This window comes from Lycorma delicatula, chromosome 1, assembly GCF_047948215.1.
Source record: "Lycorma delicatula isolate Av1 chromosome 1, ASM4794821v1, whole genome shotgun sequence".
Taxonomy (NCBI): domain Eukaryota; kingdom Metazoa; phylum Arthropoda; class Insecta; order Hemiptera; family Fulgoridae; genus Lycorma; species Lycorma delicatula.
In genome coordinates, this window is record NC_134455.1 from 520654 (window position 1) to 546772 (window position 26119).

The following is a 26119-nucleotide window of genomic DNA, read 5'->3' on the forward strand; positions in this document are numbered from 1 at the left end:
TCACTAGCTAGTTCTTGTGGTGAACAGAGTCAAGATATCACTTATAGAGCTGAAAATTTTTTGCAGTTTTTTAGGCTTGATACCTATAGTTGGGCAACAGTAAGTATGTCTCCGTGAAAAAGGCAACAAAAACACTACATTTTTAACTTTCCTTATAAAAAGTCTGACACTGGAAGTTTATTATAAGAATAGCTCTGCCAGTTTTGGGATGACGTATCTCAAATTATGAACAACCATGTTAGGTTATTCTATCTAACATTACTATCTTTATTAACTAACATTACTTAACTTTATTTAACAATATTCAGTGCAATTTGAAAAAAAAACTACATCACTATAAATCAGTAGTCATGATAAATAATATTCAGTGAAATAAAACTTACACAGAAAGAGATGACCAAGTAAAGACTATTAATTACCTTTCTGAATGTCGCTTCTTTGGTAGCGTAGACAAGAATACCTCGTAATGAATTTAGGCTAACATCACCAGTAAGTGGAAACATAGTGACAACAGGACAAAGCAAATCAGAAAAATGGTGAAGTAATACCAGCCTGCTTCGTAATAATGTGGGTGGTAATTCTCGTAAAACATCATATTCCAAAGGTACACGGAGTGGAAGACGACTTGATAATGGTTTATCCGTACTCCAGGCCAAAGTATAAGCAGAACCACAAGCAACTCTTGTTATTTTTTTTTCCCTTTACATTGAAAAATTAAAAAAAAAAACAATAATACATGTATGTACTCATTAAATCACAAATATCATTTTAAATAATTAGAGACCATTATATTATATGCATTGGACCTAATAAATGATTTAATTTAGTTATGAATTAAAATAATTTTTCAATACTATTTTGATGAAGAAAAGCTCTTTTAGACAATATTCATAATTATGATCAAGACACAATCTTATTTTTACAAAAGAAAATATCTTATTTATAGGTAAAAACAATAATTTGAATAGTTGATGTCATATTCAACAAACCAGATCTTATAGATTAGTAATATAAGTGCAATTATTACTGTACACTGTTGGCTTCTTCTATTACCTAATAAATATAGGTCAATACCTCTAAAAAAAGGAAACCTTATTCCGAAACCTAATCTAAAAATATAGTAAAAATTTATACAAATGAGACTAAAATATACCACACTACTTTGTTAAGAGTATATTTACTTTTTCTGCAAGCAGTTCAACTATTTATCATTGATTCCAAAAAAGTGATACAGTCAAGTAAAGTTTCAATTTAACTGAAAAAAGTATGGTTTAGAGATACTGTTATGATATTTTTAAACTCATTTAAAATAACTTATTACAATTAACATCAAAATAAATTTTCAGTATTTATTGGAACTTGCATCAAGAAATTGATTATAATAATAATTTTTTTTTAATAATATTAATTAAATGATATTCTGAAATGAAAGATTGAGATAAGGTCATAAACAATTTAAAAAAAAAAGAAGATATTAAAGAAGAAATCTAAAACAGTACAGAAATTTGCTTCACAATATATTTTTAAAACAGGAAGAAAAAGTATAAAATTAGAGACAATACAAAGGGTAAAAACAATTTTGTAGCTGACCAAATTCTAGTATCAACTACACAACTACCCTTGATTAGAGTATTCTGCAATAAAATGTTTGGATTTACATTGCCACATAGGGAAAAGTATTTAATAAAACTGGACAATAACATTACAGGAAATGTTATTTTATTGTTCCAATGTAAAATGTTGCCTATTCTACTATGAAAAATAAACTAATTGAGAATTTTTTTTATTTTATTTAAATCAAAGTTAGAGAATAGAGTGTAATAGTAATATAATAAACTGAAATAATGTAAATTGGACTAAAATTTAAGAAGCGTGTAACAGATCCTTGATATCATTATTTTGTATAAGTGTACAGATGCATCTTGTTTTATATGTGATCAGAAAATAATTAATTATCACTTAAATTAAAAATATATAAAATCTTTTACTGAGATTTCAATAATTAGTTTTAAAGGATTATAGAAGTTATAAAATATTTAATGAACTTAAAATAGAAAAAGATTATATTATGAACGAACAAAAGTACAACACTTATAAACAGTTGCTATTTCATTATAGCCACATTTGAAAATAAAGTACATATATTATATCAGTTACAAATGAAAATGTTTAAAGACAGTCCATAATCATAAATAAAATAAGAGACATCGATTTAAATAGAATAAAAATTGTTCAAAATAAAAATTGTTCAAATATAAAAACAAATTATAAGATAAAAATAAATGTTTTAAAGTCCAAATACTTATTTAAATGCAAAAAATAACAATAAATTGAACCAAAAAAAAAGAATAAGATATGAAAATAAAGGATTAAACATAGTTTGCTGTATTTAATTAAATCAAGTAATGATTTAAATTTAAATCAAGGAATGACCCCAATCATTCCTTTAATGTAGGAAAATTACTATTCAAGCCCCTCCCCCTCCACTCCTAGACTGCATTTAAATATTTTCGTTGAAGGACAAAATTTTCTTTATTTATTTTTTATTTTTATCTGATGTAATTTTGGAATTTTGTACAGGCTGACAATGCGGGATCCTGTGAAAGTTGATTTTTGGTATTAGTTTTTTTAGGTTCTGTTACTGTGTTTGGTGATTGGTTATTTTGTTGTTATATAAATAGTAAATTTATTTGTGATTTTGTTGTTACATAAATAGTATATTTATATATAGAGCCTATGACACTTCTGGTAATGTAAGGATTCCAATGCAAGGTCATATATATAAACTGGTTCAGCCACTCAGCTGCTACGGTCGAACAAAAATACATACATACATACATGTATACATAAAAAATACGTATAAAAAATTACTACAAAATAAGCTACAATTCAAATGGCACTTATGAAAATTATTCTGAACACATACTTATGTACAAGTTAAAACAGAATAAAGAAAGATTTTATTTTTAATTTGTATTATTAAAAAATTCATCAACAGAATAATATTGTTTTTATGAAAGTAAATTTTTTAATTGTATAAATTGGTTGGAAGATTTTTCAAATGGTTTGGCAATTTATTAAAAATGACAACGTAATAAGAACTTTTCTCTTAAGCTGATGTATAGCGTTGAATTTCACAAAAACAACAATCTTCTTAGCAAAAATTGCACATTTATAAATCTAAACACAAAGGTAAGTTATTGTATTTAAACATAGGTCAACACGATTCATAGTTATGAGCACAAGATAATGATCTGACAGCCCATTTTTGAAACTTAAAAATGCATTCAGGTTTCTTTGAGAGCCCCAAGAGATGACATTATAATTTATATATGTGGGTATAATAAATATTTAATAACGATAAGTTTAGTGTTTTATTAGGGTGCTAAAAAGCAAATTAGTATCTCTTGATTCTGTTTAAATAAAATCAATTTGACCCCCAATAACTTGTAATTTAATAAAACACTTCAATCTAATAAAAATGGCATTGGAATGGTAATGACATTGGAATCAACCTGAAAATCTTATTTGAATAAGATAAAAATAATTTTTATTTCTTTACAAAATCTTATTAATCATATATATTGTTAATATGAAATTTTGACAAATTTACAAAATACTAAGAATTAACTGGTATAAATACCAGCTCCAATAGAAACCTGGATCTACTATTATATGAATTCTTGTTCAAAAATACAAAATTCTCCAAGCAAATAATACTTTCCCCATCTTACTTCAGTGAATGACACTATTTTTATTTAATTTACTATCATTAAATAATTTAATATTAATTAATCACCTCTATGGAAAGAAGAAAGTGTGTTCACTAACAGAATCAACATGAGTAATAAAAATAAGCTAATTTTTATGAAATAAAAATTTAGTACTGAGGATGATCATTTATGTGAAATACTCTTATTATTTTTAAAATCTCTTAATACACTGAAGCGACAAGAAAACAATGACAAAAACATCAGTAAAGATATTGGCCCATCATTTCTAGTACGGAGATCATATACTTTCCTTAACCCTTTGGACTCCAACAAAACTTTTCTTACGTGTCCGCATGGCTCGTATGGTCTGCACCCACTTGTCATACCAATGACAGCACACACCCTAAACAAATTGGACCCTATTGGCAGAACACCATGGACTGCAATGCAGGACACAGGAGTGCAAAGGATTAAGTCAATTACCACCCAAACAGAAAACTTCTTTCAAATGATAATCACACAACAAATCATCACCACGAACAATAATGGCAAACATCTAAAAAAAAAATATTTTGCTGGTAAAGTTACATTGGTCACATATAAAAAATTCAAACAATGAAATAAACAATTATTAAGGTTCAACAATAAAAAAATGAAATATAATCATAATTTAAAGAAACGGATTGGTAATTTGAATAAGGGAATAGAATAGTTTGAACAGCTACTCCCATTTATGCGATACAAATCTTAGAAATTAGTTTAAAATAAGTTACACCATAATTACAATTTAAATCAAATAAAACAAGTTATGTCTTTACCTGTAGGGCAACAACAAGGCGTGGTTTTTGAATAGCATTTGTTGATCCATCTCCAAGTTGGCCTTCATCATTGTCTCCCCAAGTAAACACTTCACCTTGTTCACTACATGCGACATAGTGTAATGAACCTATATAAAATACTAAGATATAATCTACTTCAAACAATGATCATTATTTTTATTTCTAGAACACATATAAGCAACAATTTGCCATTTTTAATGTAGAAAATGCAGGCTAAGACCAACTTCAATCTATTGAAACAACCATAGGCCTACAAATATTTTTTTCATATAAAAAGTATAAGTTTCCTTTTCAGTTAATATTTTTACCATCAGACAAAAGTAATAAATTATTTGATGGACTAGAAGTAATTAAAAAAATTTACTTTAAATAGCTGACATAAGAAATTAGTAAACTATCCAAGAAATGCTCTGTTCAGAGAATGATTTCTGTGACAATTTAACTATTAACCGTGTTATTATTGCACTACCAAAAAATAAAACAGAATAGAGTAAAAGGTTTATCTCAATAAATACTGAACAACAATGACTATATAAACCAAATGTAATTTTCAAAAAATAAATTATATATAATACCAATATATCAATATATAATACCAATAATTAAGGTAAAGAATTATATTTCTATAAGTAGGTACACTAAATAAAGAAATGTATCTTATTTATTTTTAGTATTTTTATATCTTTTCAAAACTGGACTGCTTTTTTATACAATGATCTATTAGATGTTTAAAGATACCTAACATGGTAGAGTTTATTATATTTTTTATAATTAGAAATAACAACAGAAAAATAAGAACAGTAGAAAAAATACTTAATTTAAAAATATAGTAACTGTCATTAATAAACCACCAAAATGATTTTGAACAAGATAAGCTTATTAAATAAAATCTTATTAAATTTAAGTTTATATTTAAACTTATTAAATTGGTTATAATCAATTATACTACTAAATAATATTTTGCATGTCATTGGTTTGATATTGTTGTGTGTTATTGGTGTGAGATAGCACACAGAGTTTTACTGAGGATAACTTACTATTAACAAAATAAGTAAATTATAAATTAAAAATACAATTCTGATTTTACTGTGAACTTCACAACAGCTAATTAAAATGAATACAAAGTTAACAAGAGATAGACACTTTGAATGCTCTCATACACCAAGTCAAATGACCACACATTTATCACAGTGTACCAAAGTTTGCTGGTACTCCAGGCCTAGGGGTTGACCTGTACTAACAGCCGCCAATCTATCTTTTATTTGTTCAAGCATTTCAAGCTGTTTCTATTGTCCGAACCCTCTACACTATTTTAGGAAGAATTCTGTGTTGTTGTTTCTGGATTTTTCTTTTTCAATCTATTAGTCTCCTTATGTTCTTCATTTTCTCTTTCTTTCTTATTCTGGTACTTTCTATTACTAATAGCTTCTACCATTACAATATGTTTGTAAGATAACTGATTTACTTTAGAAATAAATATGGTGAGGATAAACGTTTCAAATATTTGGCAGAATAGTGAAAATTTATAATGAAGAGATTTTTTGTATAATTACAATAGAAAAATGATTAAAAATCTATAAGAAGTAAATAAATAATGTAGAACAGGGTGAAGGGATCTAACTGATGATGCTTTTCATGAAAAGCATCATGAAAGTAACATTCATGAAAACATTAAAATGTATACCTGTAGCAATGCTGATTATCTTTTTGCCTTGCAAAGCAGCAACCTTACGGGGGCTTCTTTCGTGATCATCTGAACCATGTCCCAATCTGTGATAATCTCCTTTTCCCCTACGGAAAAATTTTTTAAATATCAAAAAATTGAAGGAATATTTTTCTAAGTGAAGAACTAGACAGGTTATTATCCCCCAGACAACATGATCAATAAAATACAACACTGTTCTCAACTATGAAAAATCTTAATAAAACTTTTAGAAATGAGCATGGAGAATAACAAAACCAATATTCAAAATATACAACACAAAAATAAAGTACTTTTTAAATGTGTAAACAATAATGAACTGGATGCGTTCAAATACCATTGCATACCACAATGCATGCACTACCCTGCAAGTAAATTTTAAGAGTTGTAAAGACATCCAGTAATGAGAAAATTTTTGAAGTTAAATGTTAATGAAAGTGAAATACTTATCACTAATTAAACTTAAATAATAAGATCTAATTAAATTTAAATAATAAGATGTTAACTGGAAAAGATTAAAAAATGAAAATGAAATTTATAAAAATCAAAATTTAATAACAAAATAAATCTGAAAATTAATTTGGAAATTCAATATCCAAGTAAGATACTTATAAAATTGTAGTCATCATTATAGTACAGATAATCTACTTAATCAAAATGGCTTTTAAGTTTTGAAGCATTTAACCATTTTGGATAATCTCAACTTCTAATTTTAGGAATAGTTCCCTATTTTACACTGTTATACATTAATCCTAGTAGAATTGTTTATCCCTAATTATTTTCTTTTGTTTTAATCTTAAAATTACTACCAAAACAGATTTTAACATCTATGTAAAAATAACTATATAAAGTACTGCTTTATAATAAAATAATTACATCTTCATGAAGAATAAACGTACTAACAGAACAATCTCTTTTTACAAATCAGTGCAATGTCAGAGTTTTTCTGTTACATAGGAATTTAAATTTACATTCCATATATAGGCGGCAAATTCAAAATAGACCTTAATTTAAAAACAAGCATCATATATAGCAATGAAAAGCACTAAGTAATATTTAAAGGTTGTGATGTTTGATTCAGCTTTCTAATAGGATGCACAGAAACATACTGAAACATGCATGTGCATCAGCATGTTCTTTTTAAATATAATACACACATTTAGAAACAGCAATCAGTTATTAACTATCAATGCATTAGCTCAAAATAATTTTTCTACTTTCCTAGTTTTCTGATGCTAGTGATATGAATTTGAACCATTTAAATAACACTGAACAGAATATTGTAAAACGTTAAATCTGTTTTCAAATATCCTGGAAAGATATATTTTTTATGTATGTTTTCAAATTTAAAAAAGTAATTTCATGATTACTTTTGCTGTGACCAAATAAGTCACAGCATCTTAATCTTTAATATTTTCTGATAAAAAGCTAAATACTTACATTAGTTCGATAAACTACTTTAATAGCATTCACTTTTTTCATTATATTAATTTAAAAGTTGTGTAAAATGAAATGTCCTTTAGTGTTATAACCAGCATTTTTCAGCACATCAATTTGTATGGCACTTTTCACAAGCTATTATTATTTTCACAAGCTGATTAATACCTACACTTATCTTCAGACTGTAAATTATAATCAGAAAAAGGCCGATTAAAATACTCTGACTTTAATTTTGGATGGAACTTTTCTATAGAATATTAAGGTTAAACACAACCACTCATTCTTAAAAAATCTAATTTCTTGATCTCCTTCACCTGTCCAATTTCTTAATGGGTTCATCTTTTTTCCCATTTATAAAAGAATCAAGTTGACATTTTTTTAAAATTTCTTATCTTTAGACAGTATATTTTATGCATGTTTTTGATCTATCCTCATTTTTCTTACACTCGCCATCTCATAATAAGGATTCATACAATACACTGGAAGTCGTTTCAATACCTTCGTACTTATGTTTAATTATGTTTGCAGTTCTTATGCTTATTTAATTTACATTATTTACTTCTTTTTACATTTTGTTGTATTTTCTTTCATAATAATTAGCATAATTATAAATATCCAGTTTTGTCTTCTTCTTTTTCTTGACTGTATCACTCTATGGGCACTATCTGGATTAATCTGCATATAACTGACACATTGACATAATAATTATTTTTTCTTTTGTAAATAGAATACAATCAATTTCATTTTCTGATTCACTATTTGTGCTTTCAAAGTTAATATTTTCTAGAATTATTCATTTTGAAGAAACTGATTTCTCTTACAAGAAACCTAGTGTTATTTTTTAGTGTAAGTGTCTGACTTCCAACCCAAGCTTCCTTATACAGTTGTAGTTTGAATTAATTTTATTATTTGCATTAACTTCAAAATTGCCAATTATGTTGAATTCTAAATTAGATGGGTTTGAATAGTCTGTTAAAGAGTTTATTTTAACTTTACTACTTCATTATCTTCACAAGTAAGAATATAAAATTGTATTTTTTACTTGATCGTTTCTTCTTTTGACTGTAAATGTTGCTAATTTTTGGAAAGAAAGATAAAGTGAGGCAGTTTTACTTTAATTTCTGCCATTATAAAGTAAGATTTTTTTAAAATGGGTCAATTTTTTTAAATGTTATTACTTATAAAATTTAAATAACATATTTTTAAATTTTATTAAAACTAATATACAAAGGCTAACCATGTATAAACACTTCCAGAATGCATCAAAGCAACTGATAATTGTGAACCGCACTCAACTTTAATAACACCAAGTCCAGCAAGAGAATCTATTTTCATAGGCACCTATAAAAATCAATAAAAGATCTCAAATTAAAATTAATATAAAACGAAACATAAAATATTGTCAACCCTAAATATTCTCTCATAATAATATGTTATTTTAGAAAAAAATCTTGAATATTCAGTAATAAATATTACTATCATAAATTCTTATACCTAAAGAGAATTAGAAACTACTGTAAAATAAGAAATTAGTAAAACATACTAAGTAATCATTATTTTCTTTTTACGTATTATAAAAACATGCACATAGGTAAATCTACCCTTGCCCTTAAATGTAACAGAAAAATATCAAAAATTATCATTTTGATCTATTCTAACAATTTTGTTTTTTTATTAAGGGTGACCAGATAAATTGATTCCACAAATGATGAAATCCAAAAAATTGCTAACTAAAACCCCTCTTCATATAATGTCTAGTTTTTCCACAATGACTACACCTAATCTAGACAATCAGATGGCTAACAAATAAAACAGAATAAATAATGTTGATATATTTGGAAAATACTCATATTAAATTAAAACAATGTAAACATCGTACTACCTTTTGATATATTTAGGAGAAAAAACAAACAAAAAAGAATAAAATAAATAGAATCTAGTATTGACAATGATTTTTCAATTTAGTATGTTAAAACGTATTTTGATATTTGAGTCAGAAGCACAAATGAAAAATTCGTTTTTATTTTAAGGCTGATTTTACTTTTATGTAATACAGATGAAAACATACAAATAATAGCAGGAAGAAAAAAGGGAATATAGTATGAAATATTGCTATAAATAAATAATACATGCTGGGAAAACAGAGAAATACTTAGTTTGGGACATTCCAGAATAGACTAGGGAGAAGAAGAACAAATAGTATTCAAAAGAAAATGTATCTGTAAAAGACCAGTTCGTCCATCAGGAAGATAAGATGACCAGGTGAAGGGGAGTGCAGGTGAAAGAGGAAGAAAAATAGAAGCAAACACTGGAGGAAGAAGAAATAGAGATAAACAGAAGTAGTGATTTTCTTATTAAAGGTAAACAACAGAATGGGTTATTACTGCCTGTAAGCCACTAACCACAAAATGCTATTCTATAGATTAACTGATGTGTCACAATTAATATTATATAAAATTTCAGAAAATGTGTGCCAAAGTTAACACAAAAGATAAAAAAAAATCAATTTTTAATCAGAAAATAACAATACTCTGTTGTAAGGAGATGGACCCCCACATAACAAGAATAAATGATCAATCTCGATTGGTGTAAAAATAAAAACTAAATATAATAAATACAAGTAATAACAGAAATAATAATTGGATATGTATATTTAGACATACAAAAAAAAGACAAACAAACACAAACACACACACACACACACACACACACACACACACACAAACACACTCACTCACTCAATCACTCACTCACACACACATACATATATATAAAAATTCACATTTGCAAATATTACAAGTAAAAACTATTTGAGAAAACTACCAGAAGCAATTAAAATTGAAATAAATGTCAAACAGATTGAAGGCATCTGAAAAACATATAGCTAGTTTTTATTTAGTTAAACATAATTCTCATAACACACAAAGAAAATATAACAAACTGTAATGCAAGTTATCAAATTGGCACAGTGGATGCTTGATGAATGAGAATTCATGTATTAACCTGATGTGCACCAAATGTAAATGATAAATGATTATTTCTTAAAAGACTATCTCACTCTGATTAATTCCTTGTAATATACAAGCTTTAATGTGACATCGCTTAGTTTCATTCAACCGCTCATTCTGTTAATTATCCTTCAACCAGTATTTCAGGAAGCATGCATAATAATCAGAATGGATATATTTGTGTGATAATCATAATCAGATGATAAATGTTTTATATAGGACGGCTGAATGCAAGCTTCTTTAGTTGTTAAATGAACTCTTCTTTGTTTGCAAATTATGTATAGCTAAGAAGAAAGCAGAAACTATGTGTACTATAGTAGCTAAGATATAGCAGATTTTTGGATGTGTATTGAAAATATCAGACATGAACTAATGTACATGAAGACCATAAACTGAAATAGCCACTTCAGAATATGGTGGAATCTACCTGTGACATGATGATGGGCCATAGCTTGCCAGTAAATACACTGCATTGTGAGGTGGACTGATATGTAAACAACCACAAACGAACATTCAACATAATCATCCAGCTTAGAGCCATCAATGTAAATATTATATCCTAATTCAGAATGGACAGAAGTTTGCAAAATTCCTGCTGCATCAAGTGATTAGTACCAATTTTTTATATTTAATTAGGTGAAGGTGAAAATTGAGTGGTAGAAATGTCCAAGACAGAAAATCACACTGTTGGAGAGCAAATGGTGGCAAATTTGATGAGACCCAACATTGAAAATACTGTACATATTAAACAATCATTGGAACAATTAGTGTAGATGTTCCAAAAAGTGGTCATTGAGCCTATTGCTGTAGACAATATCATACAAGTGATGTTGAAGTTATGTTTTTATAACACATGTAGATAATCAAACATTAACTGATGTCATTTTCAGATATACTCACTAACTCCAATAAATTCTTACAATTGGGCTAGATTGGAATGCATTGATAGCAAGTTGAAGGAAGTTTTTATGAACAGTATGAACTATCTGCCTGGGAGAAGAGTAGACCAGTGAACTATAATTCAATCAAAATCTTAACAAGGCTCTGTCAAATTTAAGCACACATGTCTGTTTGTATCCCACTAGCTCTTATTTACAATACATAACTAAAACTTACTTGTAATTGGATGAATTTGTAAATGTAATTAGGTGATAAAACTGTGGCCTAAAAAATGTCATTTTCAGGCTTTAATACAGATATCAAATATAACTCAAGTTACTTTGGAAAACTACGGTTTTAAAAAATGTTGTACAAATTCAAGTAAAATTTACAAGGTGGGCCAGAACAGAATGCTATCATTTCCAGGGGCAGTACTGACAAATGAACATTTTATTGCATATTATAATTCTCTTAATATAAATATAACAAAGCATTTAATGATTTTTTAACAGAAAACTTATTTAGTACATTGCACAACTAGTACCTCTGAAACCATAGGAGCTAATGCAGAAAACCAAATGCATTTTCCATAATTTTGAAAACATCACCAAAAAATGTGTATTAAGACGCAGAGACCAGTAGTCCTACGATAGAAGATGGCGAAACAAGACTATAGATGGTTTTTGATCCCTTCGTATCAGAATACTTCTGCAAAGATTCAATGTAACTCATCCAAGGTAAATTTTTGAATCTTGGACTGAGTAATGTGAACCTCTGTACCACCAATGCTCTTGCTATATTCCTGATCCAAAGTATAAGTATTAGTTTCTGAAAACTTATCCCAGTCCTTCTATATTATCCAATGTCTTGGTTGCATCAAAGTTATGCTATTATGTTAAGTATGTTTTGCGTGGTAATCACTATCATATTTGATGATAAACAAATTATAAATCAGAGATTTTTGTTTATAAATCCAAAACATAAAAATTTTTAACAAGCTCAAATGCAATTTTTTTTACAGGAAAATCTACAAGACTCACATACAGTTTTGTTTAAAGTTTCATTAAATATTAACACATAATAGTGAAAATAATAAAAAAAATAATATTTACCTTGCAACCATCAGAACCTCCATGACCTATTTACCATAATCAACATCACCCCATGACCATACAGTATCATCCTCTGTTATACACAGAGTTTGAGCATCACCACTTCCACATGCTACATCCCATACTCGATAACCTAATAATCTCTCAACCTGAACAAAATAATAAAAGGGAAACAAAATTTAAATAAGATTTGATGAAGTTCATAAAAATCATTCCAGAACAATATTTATAAATCCTACGTGATTATCACATAAACTCCATTACTGAGATTTTCTTGTCCTTGTGATGTCAATTGTGACAGCATGAAGCTTTTAGTATATTTGTTTAATTTTAGCACCAACAGAAGTTCATAAAAACAGAATATATGTGGAGTACTGAATTTTTAAAAGACTCAAGGAAATTATCTAATCAGAAAAAAGAAACTAAGTTATCTCAAAACTAAGTTAATTTTATATTAACTTAATTTAGAATTTTACTAAAAAAAAGAACTTAACTAAGTTTTTCTACATTAAGTTAACTCTACTCATAAAACTATTTAAAAACAAATTTGTAAAGATATCAGTTAGCAACATAGTAAAAAGAGTGATAAAAAAGGTTATATCTTGAATTTTAGACATGCTCTTTTAATGAAAAAGGTTTAGTAATTTTCTTTTAACTTTATATTCTAAAAAGTATTAATCAAACATTCCAAGACTAAACAAGCTAACACAAAATAATAGTAACACTTAATTTTGTAATACTCAGATCATCATTTGAATTGCTAACTAAAATTTAAAATATCCTTTTTTTTTGTAGAATTCACAAATATTTTAAATCTAGGACAATTTTGTTCTGATGTAAAGGAGTTTCAATGGTTCGACAGAGTAGGCTGAAGATGCAAATATTTATGATGTGCAAATATATATATATATATCTTACAAAAACATATAGAACTACAAAACTTGGACAAGCATGCTGTCATATGATAGTAATTCCAAGGAATACAAAAATTCTGTTTATTTTCTTCTGTAAACTTTATTTATTTTATTAATAGATAATAGTCATAAATATCCAATCAAAAAATTATGATATATTATTAAGTTACACAACCTATAAGAAATAATTTAGATGGGCCACTAAATATACAAATAGGAAGAGAAAAGATTATGTAGGTAGAAGAATTCTGTTATTTGGGAAGTAAAATTACTAAAGATGCATGAAGCAAGATATATAAAATGCCAAATAGCACAGCTGAAACGAGCTTTCAGTCAGAAATGTAATTTGCTTACATCAAAAATTAATTTAATCTTTAGCAAAACATTTTTGAAAGTATATGTTTGGAGCATAGTTTTATATGGAAGTGAAACTTAAACGGAGTACCTGAGACAAAAAGATTAGAAGCTTTTGAAATGCGGTGCTATAGGAGAATGTTAAAAATCAGATGCGTGAATAAAATGACAAATGAAGAGGTGTTGTGGCAAATTGAAGAAGAAAGAAGCATTTGGAAAAATATAGTTAAAAGAAGAGACAGACTTTAGGCCACATATTAAGGCATCCTGGAACAGTCACTTTGATATTGGAGGGACAGGTAGATGGGAAAAATTGTACAGGCAGGCAATGTTTGGAATATGTAAAACAAATTGTTAGGGATGTAGAATGTAGGGGGTATAGCGAAATGAAACATCTGGCACTAGATAGGGGATCTTGGACAGCTGCATAAAACCATTCAAATAATTGAAGACAAAAAAAAAACAATCTATAAACAATTAGATGTTACAGTGGCACAACATAAATACAGGAAACATTCTATAATTAAAAGAGACAACCTGATGTAGAAATGAAACAGTTTGTAGGAGGAGTTTTGTACTGTCATGACTTTAGGTTGGCATCACTGGGATGAGCTGAGAACAGCTTTGTTTATAATGTCAATCTTGCATTTAACGATGGTGTGTCCGCTTGAAGTTTCCAAATTAGTTGAACAACATTTAGTGATCCATTTTTTGCTTTCTGAAGGTGAAAAACCAGCTAAAAATTTTTTCTCAAATGATTTTACAGTATGGTGAAAGCTGTATGAACCACGGAAATTTTTATAAGTAGGTAGAACAGTTCAAAAACAGTCAAATCTCAATGACTGACGAGCAACATTCTGACCGGCCAGTTGAAGTGTCAATTCCTTCGCTTGAAATCTGCAGTGACGACATTATTCATGAAGACTGACATATTAGAGTATAACGTATAGCAAAACCAGTTGCAGTAAGTGTTGGCACAATTCATAACATTATCGGTAACAAGCTGAAGTATAGCAAAACAAGTGCAAAGTGCATCCTGAAAGAGTTAATGCAACAACACAAGAAAACAAGACTCAAAGTGTGGGGAGATTTGAAAGAACTCTATGAAAGGGAAGGTGACCTTTTCTAAACAAGTTATACCAAAATAATGAAACAACTACAAGACATTATCAACAAGAACCTTCGTTACCAATGTTTGTATTTTTATTAATTAAAAGACAAAGTATGAGAAAAAATACACAAGTCATCAAGAAGAAAAAATGTACACACCAATTTAGGTTTAAGCTGATCTTCAGAATCTCCATGTCCAAGTCGACCATAGCGACCTTTACCCCAAGTATAAAGCTCACCATGTGATGTAATAGCAGCTGAATGTGCACCTCCACAAGCAATTTCAATAATTTCTTTGCCACGCAGAGTCTCTATCAAGCAAGGACGGTCACACATACTAAAACACAGTAAAAAAAAGTCAATGGTTCTGGAAATTAGAATTATACATCACCAAAAATCAGTATTTATAAATTCATTCATAATTTTTACTACAAGCAATTCATTTAAAAAATTTTATAACTAACATTTTGAAGAAAAACAATAATAAATGTTAAACAGACAGTTAACAGAAATTAAAAATGTGATAGGAAAATTAAAATAAAACAAACCTACGATCTCCATGACCCAACTTTCCATCATCCCCTTCACCCCAAGAATAAACTTCACCATCTGCAGTCAATGCCTCCAGAATTACACAGAATGTGTAAGTACGTAATGTAGTACAGTATGTGTAATGTGTAGAATTACCTCCAGAATTCACAGCAACCTACAAAAAAAATTTATATGTATAGTTGCCCCAGCGAATCTATGAGTTTAAAATGTCATGTGCTGACATCTCATTATATTATTGTTTTCAAAAACATTATTTTTGCGCGTAATTATTATTATTTTTTTAATTTTTGACTTACAAACAATACATTTATGTTGCTGTGTGTTCACTTCTTTCCACTTGAGTTGATTACATGTATAAAAATGCTTAATGAATCAATCTTGTAAACAATGACAATTCCTTAACCAATGACTAATGCTCAGATTGGTATTATGTACAGGCCTATAAAAATTTATACATGCAGTTAGAAATGATGTTGTCTTTTGTCATGATTTTATTTAGATCTGTCATTCATATTACACAATGTGTGTATAAAGAAATAAACTTTAGTCTAGTTTATATCGTGTTCAATGAAGGCATTTGGATAGCGTTTTTGTGCAGTCATATTATTTTATAATTACTCATTGTTTTTTGCAAATTTTTTGTAACATATTATTTTTTGTTTGTGTGGTATTAGTGCAGTTTGTTACAGTAGAATTTAAATCCACAGTTAAGAAAAAAAAACTTAGGAGTCAAGCACGTGAAATTATCAATAATGTTTATGATTTCATGAAAAAAGAAGCTCTAAAAGCAGGTAAATTAACTGATGACAAACATATAACTGACATTCAAAAATGTGAAGAAAGAACTTCTGCTGCTTGTGGAATATCAAGAACACAAATTCAAAAACTCAGAAGAGAAAAAACAGACATGATTCTTCAATCATCATCCCAACATGTTCTTTCAGCAAAAAAGTATAAACAACATTTGAAACCTGTCAGTGGACTGGACAGTTTTGATTTAGGTGTAGTTAAAAGAATAGTTAGTTAATGAATTTCATTCAAAGAAGAATGAATAACCTACTTTAAAAAAAAGCAAGAACTTCAGTCACCTATTGATTTTAAAGGCAGAGAATGAACTTTAGCTGTTATTTTGAAAGAGTTAGGTTTCAAATGGGGTAAAATTGAAAATAACAGGGCACTTTTAATTGAGAAATCCAATATCAGGTGGAAGAGAATTGAATATTTGCAGGCAATGGCTAAGTGCAGACAAAGCAATGCTACAATTGTTTATTTGGATGAAACGTACATTTTAAGTTTGCATTGTATGACAGTCATGGTCTGATGGTATTGTTGAGGGACTTCATGTGCTGATTAATAAAGGTGAACGTTTAATAGCAATTCATGCTGTAGGAGAAATCAGTTTTATTCCAAATGTATTACAAACTTGTAAAGCCAGTTCAAAAAGTGGCAACTGCCATGACAACATGAATACAGACAATTTCATGAAATGGGCACATCAAAAATTGATTCCAAATCTTCCACCAATGTCTGTTAATACAGACATTGGTGGAATACATCAATACAGGTATTAATAAAGCGCCAAATTCTAACTAGAAGAAAAGATATGACCCATATCCAAAAGATATGAAAAAACCCATATTCCATACAGTTAAAAAATGCTGAAATTACAATCATATGAATTAGTGAAGTTACATAAAATTAAAGTACAAAAATATCACGGATGAATTTTTGAAAAAACATGGGCATCGTGTTTTTAGACTCTTGATTTGAATCTGAATGAGGTGGTATGGTCAGCCGTTAAAAGACATATGGTGAGTCATAACACAACATTTTCTCTCACAAATGTTAAAAAAATTAACTACGGAGAAAATTAATTCCATGAATGAAGATGACTGGAAACCCTATTGTGAAAATGTAAAAAATGTTGAAAAAGAGCACGTAAAAATGGAACCACTGATAGATGAAATGACAGAACATTGTATTATACATGTAGACTCTGATAGTGAAAGTGAAAATGAAAGTGACAGTGATAGTGATTCGTTTAGTGAGGATAGTAAACTTGCTACAAGTTTGAATTAGATGCATGAAGAAATTTAAGTAAGCTTTTGTTTATTATTAAAAATTAATAATTTACTACAAATAAAGGTTATAAAAGCATTAATTACGTATTGTTTATAATTAGTAATGATTATAATGATTTCATACTTTTAATAATGATATTGTTTCTTGTTCTCAATTTTTAACCCAATGGCTAAATGTTTTTTTTCAAATTTTTCAATGATCATGTTGAAAAAGTAATTTCTAGTAAACAGAAGTAATAACTAAAAGGGTAAAGTTATACATTACAACTTCAACACAGGTACAAGTCATTTAATATACAGTAATTGGCAGTAGACTTGGTGAGTGCACATTGGCAGTGCTTGGTGTACAACATGTGGCGTGGCAAAGGTACATACTGCCAAGAAGTAATTGCTGTCTTTTTGTTCTTCATGTTTATTTAATTTTAATTAGTCAGACAACTATCACCAGCACCACGGTACTTAAGACACAGTCTAATACTTATTCATTTGTTACCAGTACATGAGTGCTATACTTATTGGGGTGATTTTTTGTGCCATGAATATACTTTTATAAAATATAAAATATTTTTGATGCAATATTATTTTGAAATCCAAAAAAAAACTTTAAATTTAACTAGAAGCAATGATTATAATGAGTGCAGGTACTTAACAAATAATTTGGTGAAATGTTAACAACCTTGAATATGACATAAACATATACAATAACAACATATAAACCAGAGTTATATGTCTGTGAAGGGTACTAAGTAAATTTGTTTATTTAAGTAAACAGAGACCAAACTGTTTTTATCTTTTATTGAAAAAGTTTGTGTGTCTTATAAATTTAAGCAATAATGCTTTTAAAGTTTATTCAGCGCCAATTCTTATAAAATATGTAGGAGGATGGATTTTAGATTTTAGGAGAAATCTAAAATCCATTTAGAAGAAAAGAAATGAAATATATTTTTGAGAACATTATTGTAAAAATTAAAAGAAATAAAATAGGTGTGATATGTGAGAGTACAAATCTGAAATGTATTTAAGGGGTGTGGAAGTACCATCAAATAAGAAACTGAGGAAAGCCTTATCAAGGAGAAAGTCCATGAGATAAACAAGGAACAAGGTGATAGAGTAATATAAAAAGAGATAAAGAAGATATGCAATGACTTACAACAGAAAAGGACTGACTTATGGAGTAATTGGAGGGAAGGTATTCATGGAAACCTCAACCTGGGTGTAATTAACAAGAAGTATTGTTAAATTTGAATAAACAATTAATTTTACAATTATGTTAAATAATCATCATGCTACTGTAAAATATTGTATTATATACTCTAGTAGTTATTTTTTAGCAATACAGTTGAAGCTTTTTGTCAATATCGACTAAGAAAAATCCCAACACCATACGAAAAAGATCTACTATCAAATATACAAGTTAAAAGTCAGTAGATAAATTCTAAGGAAAATTTAAGATCTTGTACAAGATTATAAACTACCCCAAAGGGATTGCTTTTCTCTTTCACCCTCCATCCATTTTCCTTATCCTAAGCCTTCTTTCACAATTTTTGGTTTTATGAGTGCAGGTATGATCCTGATATACTCTATGTTGAGGATTTCAGAAGCTGAAGAGTTAATGTAAGAACCTTAGTACGGGTTTGAGCAACCATCAAGAAGATATATGCATGGTGCTTTGATAATTTAAAAATATTACAAAACTTTTGAAAAAAAAGACAATAACAATGTCTCATTTTCAAAATACATAATGATAATATCCAATAGGTAACATTCATACAGAATTACTGGAAAGGACAGCTACTTGAGAGAATATTTTTTCTCAGAGGGAAAATGTATCTTACTCTTAAAACCAAAAAAATAAACAAGGTCATATAGATTCACTTCAAAAGAAGTTGATAAAAACAACACACAAGGGGTACATAAATTAACTGCAGTTATCAAATTAAAATTACATCGTACAGACCAGGTGCACAATCAATCACAGTAACAAAGAATACACATACAAGCACTACACATAACAGGATTTACATTTACAAACCAGTTCATGGAAACAAGATATAAAGAGCCGAGGCAACGTGGTGTAAATTCCTGATATTTAATAATTTTAAACTTTATCTTAAAATCAATAAAAATAAGGTAAGGTATTTTTTTTACACTGCAACGTTTTCTTAATTTTAATAAAAGTTACATTTTCTTGATGAATTATTTTCAATATTTTCTTTGTATTTAGCTTAGAGAAAAAATACCTTTTTATATATTAAAATTTGCAATTTTACTTTTACAGTACTGTAATCTGCAGTATGTATTCAACAATGTCAGTAGATTAAAGTAAACACATTTTACATTTCTTGTTGAATATTAGTGAAATTTTCATTCTACTTGGTACTAATAGTACCAAAACAAAAAAAACTTAAAACACATCATATATACTAATTGACCAAATAGTAAAGGTCTTTTTTGAAGAAGTACATAACTGATGCTGTCAATATCTATTATAATTTCTCTAAATATAATTACATTCTAGAAGCACCTTTTCATTTCTTTAGAAAATGAGTAATTTTTTCTCAAAATTTTTGCTGTATTTCATTGTTTTACTAGATGAAGATTACAAGTACTTTTACACTAATTTTGATTTAAAAAATAAAAAAATTTTTCAATTTTTTTGTAATAATTTAGGGCTACATTTAAAATTCATTAATATGTTGTACACCATATTAGGAAAAACATTCTATTCTTTTTAGATGGACAAAAAAACAGTATTTAATTAGCTTACAACCAAATAATAAAACAATCAAAGAATAGTTTAAAAATATGCCAGATCATGGGTACTGATATAAAACAGCTTCATCATGAGTACTGATCAACAGCATTGATGAAAAAGTCTGAGACAAGAAATGAGATTTAACCAACTTTTAAACTGATCACTATTACAAATTTTTATGTATATTTAATTCTGGGAGCTACAGAATCATGGAAAAAGCACAGAGCAATGATGTAATTTCATAAAACAATAATGTAATATCAGAGAAACGCTTTCGGTGAGAATCCTGTAGCTAATATAATTATTAATCACCAAACTAGATCATATGAAAAGACAAAGACATTTCAATAAATGATTTTAATACAACTTTCTCCCTTTATAAGCCTCATTTACTTTTGTATTTCACTATATATATGTATATATTTTTTTAAAATTATTCATGGGTGGATAATACATTGAAAATCCAATAAAATTTCTCACTAATTATTAATAAATAAATAAATTATATTTATTCACCTTGGCCATATATATCTAAGTTCAACTAAGCTATATCATGCATAATTTTTGTGAGCTAATACAATGCCATGCATAATCTCTGTGAGTTTACACTATTTAAAAAAAGTTAACTAACCTTCACTATTGATAGATTTGACGTCATATGATCCTTTTCGTACAGAAGGAACACTTCCACAAGAACAAATTGTAGGCTCATGAGGATTTTCTTGCATGTATATATAATGTGTTGCTTCACTGAAAATAATTTGATCAATATGATTAAGAGTTCAAAAAAATTAAAATGTTTAAAATATTTTATTTAAAAAATTAAAATAGTACTTTATTTAAAATTAAAGTAACATTTAGTCAATGAATAAAAAATATTAATACAAAAATCTTTCATAAGAAACATTTTCCAGGAAACTTAAAAAAAAAAACAGATTCTAGGGATTTCAAAGAAGTAATCGTAAAATATTTAAAATTATCATGCAATATACAATTATAATTAATTATACGGTCACTATTACCATAAAAAAACCACAAATAAATAAAATACAACTTAATGAATATAAACATTTTTTTAAATTAAATTTTGACTAATTTTTTTACAAATTTATATAAGTAAATTTATTTAAATACTTTAATAATTCATTACAAAGCTAAACTACGGTTGTGAGGAAAAGGATTCATCCACTGAACATTATATAACATCAATTAAAAATATCTAATATAATACTAGGTAATTCAAAAAGGACTTCACAACTTTAAAAGCATATAAACATTTATTGAGAAAACTTACAGATTTGGTTAAGATGTCATTGCATAGAAAAACACATCAAGTTTGTCACTCAATATTCACTTTGGTTCGATATGGCTTCCATTTGTAATGTGTCATACAGTCCAGCTGAAGTTGATTTCATTTCAGACTGTAGCCGGCAAGTCGGGCATTACCCCTGCAGCTATGACGTAATTCAAACTCTTAACTCAACAAGATCAGCTGGCAAAGGTGGTACATAAACCAGATCTTAAATGAATTCCCACAAGAAAAATGTAACGGATTCAAATCTGGTGAGCAAGGTGGCCATACAATTGGACTTTCATGACCAATCCACTGACCTGGGAATCGAGTATCAAGAAAATCTTCAACTTCTAGGATGTAGTGAGATGGTGCTCCTGCCTTGCTGGTATTAATGGCGTCCATCTTGGTCATCATCGTCTAACTGAGGAATTAGAAAATTTTGAAGCATATCCAATACCATTATGTACCATTTATGGTTGTCTCCTGGAAGAAGAACAGTCCTAAAATCTTTATTTTCTTTGGACACAAAAAACGCTATCACAAATTTGCTGCAAAGTTTCATGAGGGTTTTCGCTAGCCCATATGTGGCAGTTACAGGTATTCACCTTGCCGCTGATGTAAAACGTTGACTCATCACTAAAAATTATATTGTTGTCTGCAATTCTATCCATCATTTCCACACAAAACTGCAGTCAAGCAGTTTTCTTATCATCTGCAACGTGTTGAACCATGGTTAGTTTGTATGGCTTCAAATCCAATCATTTACATAAAATTTGCCAAACAGTCGTTTCTGGTATCGCAGTCTCACATGACACACGTCAAGTTGATTTCTTCAGATTACGTAAAAAGCTTTCTCTGAGTTGTTCCACAACAGTTTCAGGGATGTGTGGGCATCCTGGTGATTTTGTATGTTTAACAGAACAACTTGTCTCAATGAAGGTTTGGTGCCAAGAGTAAATTGTATGCCTACTTACTAGAAGGCTCCATTACTGTACTCTCTATGAAAATTACATACAAATGCAGTTAGTGACTACAGACCGTCACATCAAAATACAGTGAGCATGTTCTGCACCAGTAAGTGTATCCATTTTTAACAAAACTGGTGGCAGCGCTGGTTGCCTAATTAGACTTTTGACTGTGCGAGCCAAAACTTGATGTGTTTTGCTATGAAATGAGACCTCAACTGAATTTGTAAGTTATGTAAGTATATTTTTATATGCTTTTAAATCACCCGGCACTTTGAACATTTTTTTGTGTACACAACCTTTTACTCAACTTGTTATCTATATTGATTTGGTCACCAAATATGATTAGAATCTTATGAAATAATTTTTAATTTGGTTGTTGTGACTATTGGTTTTAATACTTGGAAGTGTATTTATAATTAATAGTTTCATATATTGGGTTATTCATAAGTTAATGATAAATTTCAAATAGTGACCGTTAAGAAATTATTTACTCATTTATTCACTCAAAACACATATGGACAATAATAAATAATTTTTTTATAATGATGAGGAAAATAAAGCTATAACCTTGCTAAGGATTGAACCAAGGAAAAACTGAATAAGAAGGCAGAATTTTACCGTTATGCCAACTAACTAGCTTACCTGTAATATGAGAAAATGTTAAACCTTGTATTAAAATGAAATCAAACATTTCAAATTACTGTTGGGAAACAGCACATACGTAGTTGCCATGGTATCTCTGCTAAATGGTAATAGTTATAAAGATGACATTGACACACAACCCACACATTCAACAATTTGTAATATGCAGAGTACCCCAAAATATGTAGATAAACTTAGGGAGTCATTTTGTTTTTGCAATAAAAAATTTATATCTCAAGAACAGATTGAAATATTTTGATAAAATTTGGTATGAATAAGTGTTGAAATCACCATTTTCAGCAAAAAGACTCAAAATTTTGAGACAAGACAAATTTCAAAATGGCATCTATTAATTTTTAAAACAATAATACCTCTTTAGCTGTATTAATTTTTAATTTTGTTTTATTAGAAACATCTTAGGTGTATCATTATGGACAAAGTGATAGCTAATTTGTTTAAATGTGTAAAAACAACAATGGTGGTAATAATATTAATTATTCTGTATTCCAGGATAGTGAATACAATTCCTGTAACTCGAAATTTATTCTAATTCCCGGCCGTATTGAATTACGTTATGTGGAAACATAATTCCTTAACTCGAACAAAAATCCTGTCAGTCGAAGAAAAAAATTTGATTAGTTTATTACAAAAAAATAAAATAAAAAAAACCCAGTTCAACATTGAACCTGCAATACCGATATTATTTTCAGTTCACAAACATGAAATGTGATTTATTTCCTGAAGAATGAATCAACATAAGTAAAGAAGGAAGCGAAATCTTACACATCACGCGTCAGTATTCACCGGAACTCATTTGTCGTAAGAAGACTTGGTCAATGTGCCTTTTTAACCGTCTCAGCTCGAACGCAAAACCCATCGGGTTGGTCTAGTGGTGAACGCTGATTTGGAAGTCGAGAGTTGCAGCATTCAAGTCTTAGTAAAGCCAGTTATTTTTACACGGATTTGAATGTTACATCGTGGATACCGGTGTTCTTTGGTGGTTGGGTTTCAATTAACCATACATCTCAGGAATGGTCAAACTGAGAATGTACAAGACTACACTTCATTTACACTCATACATATTATCCTCATTCATCTTCTGAAGTATTATCTGAACGATAGTTACCGGAGGCTAAACAAAAAAAAAGCTTGTATGCAAGTTTTCGTACGTCTGTCTTGGTTTGTGTGGTACTGTAAACAAGGGTGTTCTTATTCTTTCCTTACAACTGATTTTTACGGGTTTAGTTTGAATTTAGTTTGGATAGTTGTTTTTACACTCTTTTTGTTCTTTTTTAAAATGTCATAAAGAAATTAGAAACATAATCATTAGATTATTAAAAAAAAGGCTCATAATGGAAGTAGATGAGGGAAAGAAAAAAGAAAAACGTGATCGCCAACGAAATTCGCAATATCACCCAACACGCTTTCAACGATAAACAAAATTTTTGAGAGATCGTATCTGTAACTCGGGCGTTATCAAAAGAGTAAAGTCAGTCAGTATCCCGATGTTGACAAAAGCGTTTTAGAGTGGTTTAAAAACAGTCACGGTAAGTGGACCAATTTTACTTGAAAAAGCTGAGTACTTTGAAGACAATTGTACGAATTTCAAAGCTAATTTGGGTTGGCCTAATAAGTTTAGAGATAGGCATGGAATAATCTTTAAAGATGTTTGTGGTGAAAGTGCTAGTAAATGAAGTTTGTAATATGTGGGTAAACAGTGAACATTTTTAACGTTGACGAAACTGGGCAGTTTTAAAAATCTTTACCTGATAAAACTTTAACTTTTCAAGGTGATAAACATCGTGTCACAGTTATTTTAGGTAAGAACATGTCGGGGACAGAAAAGTTGAAACCTCTCTTAACTGGTAAATCGAAAAAACCACATTGTTTCGCTAACGTTAAATCTTGGCCTATTCAGTACGAAGTCAATGGAAAAGCGTGGGTTACTAGTGAAATTAAGAGTTGCAGTATCTGCAAATATAATCTGCAATAAGATATATCTGCAGGTATAACAGATATTGCAGTTATTTGCAGTAGCAGTCAATAGCATTAATAACTTTGAATGAGTAAATAGTAAACAAATTTATTCACTAAATATAATAAACAAAACATATATATTTAGATAACACCTTACATTCCAACTTCACTGAACGCCATAGCTCGACAGTGCAATGTGATATATTCTCCATTCTTAGATCTCCAGCTGATTTTACCATTCCAGTCTGCACCTTTTTCAAGCTGACTAATGACTTGGTCCATATTACCTAATTGATGAAATAATGGGAGATTCCGATTCAGCATTTCTTCTTGTTTATAACCAAGCAATTGACATAATGCTTTATTGACAAACTGTAAAAAATTACATTTTTACAATTAGAAAAAGACTACTTACAATATATAAAAATCTAGTTTCTTTATATAAAAAAAAAACCTTTTCTTAAAGAATTATTATTTTTTTTCTCTTTTTTCCTTCCGATTATTCTCTTTAATTTATTATACTCTTCATTGTTTTTTTAAACTTTCTAGCTGATTACTATCCTTACTTTGTAAGTATGTTGTATGTTTAAAGAGTGAAGGAGAATAACTTTTTTAAAGAGAATAAAGTACTCTATGGTCTATGCCAAAAGGACTAGTCCTTACATTAAAATAAAGGAAATGTTAGTATTTTATACAATAGATATGTCATTATATGAATGACAACTTCCTCCTAATAGCTGAATTAAAGATAATACACTAATATAATTTTATTACTGTGT

General features: G+C 28.7%; 1 pseudogene; it reads right to left on the minus strand.

Moving 5' to 3' along the window:
• Positions 1 to 495: 495 nt before the first annotated feature.
• Positions 496 to 25518, minus strand: LOC142334443 (E3 ubiquitin-protein ligase HERC2-like; annotated as a pseudogene).
• Between the last annotated feature and the right edge of the window lie 601 nt (positions 25519 to 26119).